Source organism: Myotis davidii, unplaced genomic scaffold, assembly GCF_000327345.1.
Source record: "Myotis davidii unplaced genomic scaffold, ASM32734v1 scaffold1366, whole genome shotgun sequence".
NCBI classification, from domain to species: domain Eukaryota; kingdom Metazoa; phylum Chordata; class Mammalia; order Chiroptera; family Vespertilionidae; genus Myotis; species Myotis davidii.
Genome location: NW_006297473.1, coordinates 153971 through 156508, shown reverse-complemented (window position 1 = coordinate 156508; position 2538 = coordinate 153971). Strand labels below are relative to the sequence as shown.

Here is a 2538-nt window from a genome sequence, read left to right as displayed (position 1 = left end):
GACATAAGACACTGGAGGGTAGGGGAGGCCAGGTGACGTCAAGGGCGAGGGGAAAAAAAGGTCACATATGACACATATGCAATACCCTTTGTAATACTTTAAGCAATAAAAAAAAAACGAAAAGAAATTGAGGTTGAGCTATAGAGGACCAATGCCAGGAAGAGGCACATCTTTATTTTTTAATTAAATTTATTGGAGTAACATTAGTTCATAGGATCATACAGGTTTCAAGTGTACATTTCTATGATATAAGATATGTATATTGTACTGTGTTTCCACCACCCAGAGTCAAATAATCTTTTGTCACTATATATTAGCCCCCTGTTCCCCCCCAACCTCACTTCCCATCCTCATCTCTCTGGCAACGACCACACTGCTGTTTTTATCCAGGAGTTTTCATTTCATATTCCATATATGAGTGAAATCATATGTTTTTTAACTTTTTTCTGACTGACCTATTTCACTTAGCTTAATATTCTCAAGGTCCATCCATGTTGTCTCAAATGGCAGTATTTCATCTTTTCTTATGGCTGAGTAGTATTCCATTGTGTATATGTAACACATATTCTTTATTCAGTCCTCTATCACAGGATCTTTGGTTGTCTCTATGTCTTGGCCACAGTGTATAATGCTGCAGTGAATATAGGGGTGCACCTTTGTGAATGATTCCTCAAAAAAATTAAGAATAAAGTTACCATATGACCCAGGTATGTACCCAAAACACTTGAAAACATGTAATTGATAGCTTCAATTCCAAATGACCTTCAATTCTTGCCACTCCATTCTGGCCTGCATAGTTTCTGTTGAGAAATCAGCTGACAGTCATATGGGCATTTCCTTAGAATTGAAGGTCACATAAAGAGCTTCACAGACAAGAAAAAGCTAAAGGAGTTCATCACCACCAAACCAGCATTATATGAAATGTTGGAGGGTATTCTAGAAGAAGAAGAAGAAGAAGAAGAAGAAGAAGAAGAAGAAGAAGAAGAAGAAGAAGAAGAAGAAGAAGAAGAAGAAGAAGAAGAAGAAGAAGAAGAAGAAGAAGAAGAAGAAGAAGAAGAAGAAGAAGAAGAAGAAGAAGAAGAAGAAGAAGAAGAAGAAGAAGAAGAAGAAGAAGAAGAAGAAGAAGAAGAAGAAGAAGAAGAAGAAGAAGAAGAAGAAGAAGAAGAAGAAGAAGAAGAAGAAGAAGAAGAAGAAGAAGAAGAAGAAGAAGAAGAAGAAGAAGAAGAAGAAGAAGAAGAAGAAGAAGAAGAAGAAGAAGAAGAAGAAGAAGAAGAATGAACAACAAAATGGGAACAAATACATACCTATAAACGAATCTAAAAATCAAAATAAACAAGTAAGAAATATAATGAACAGAATAAACTGGTGAATAAAATAGAGTCAAAGGCATGGAAATGGAATGACAATTTACAGAGGGAAGAGGGGTGGGGGAAAACGATTAAACAAATATCTTATCTGCATATATGCATTACCTATGGACACAGACAATAGTATGGCGAAGCCTTGGGGTGGCAGGAACTGGGTGAAGTGGGGCAATGGGGGATAAAAAAGAGGGACATCTGTAATAATCTCAACAATAAAGGTTTTTTTTTAAAATAGAACATGTAAATTAGTTTTGAAGAATATGAATCATCCTGAAGAGGAGTCAGATCTAAACAAAAGAATCATCATATGAGAAACCATCAAACACAGAAAAATGTGAAATGTTTGATGAACTCTCAGTAATTCATCCATGATATAGGTAGAAGATACCTATGAAAAATTAAAAATTATTCTTTTTCTCATATATATTTAAATTTCACAAGAAAAAATAAAGTAATACTTTTAATATTCATGATCTTTTTCTGTAGTAGAATTTCACTCCTGTCATTTAATTTGACATTTAGATTATCCAATGAGAAAAATAGGGCTGGGCTTATGTCATAGATTACATCTGCACTTTATTACTATTTATTAATTTATTAATTAATTTATTTATTTATTTAAATCTTTATTGTTCAGATTATTACCTTTGTTCCTCTTTTTTTCCCAAATAACTCCCCTCCTCCCAGTTTCCACCCCTCCCTCCGCCCTCACTCCCTACCCACTGTCCTCATTCATAGGTGCATGATTTTTGCCCAGTCTCTTCCCGCATTTCACACACCCCTTTTCCCCCCAAGAATAGTTAATCCAGTCCCTTTCTATGTCCCTGATTCTATTATAATCACCAGTTCATTCTGTTCATCAGATTATTTATTCACTTGATTCTTAGATTCACTTGTTGATAGATGCATATTTGTTGTTCATAATTTGTATCTTTACCTTTTTCTTCTTCTTCCTCTTCTTAAAGGATACCTTTCAGCATTTCATATAATACCGGTTTGGTGGTGATGAATTCCTTTAGCTTTTCCTTATCTGTGAAGCTCTTTATCTGCCCTTCAATTCTGAATGATAGCTTTGCTGGTTAAGTAATCTTGGTTGTAGGTTCTTGGCATTCATCACTTTGAATATCTCTTGCCACTCCCTTCTGGCCTGCAGAGTTTCTGTTGAGAAATCATC

At 35.0% G+C, this 2538-nt stretch overlaps 1 long non-coding RNA gene across 1 annotated transcript in view; it reads left to right on the top strand.

The window, feature by feature from the left end:
• Positions 1–526: 526 nt before the first annotated feature.
• The window catches only part of LOC107184570, a 19007-nt gene continuing 16995 nt past the window's right edge, over positions 527–2538 (top strand). Inside the window, exon 1 of the long non-coding RNA XR_001515423.1 lies at positions 527–609. This is a non-coding gene — a long non-coding RNA (uncharacterized LOC107184570). The remainder of the gene's footprint in view (positions 610–2538) is intronic.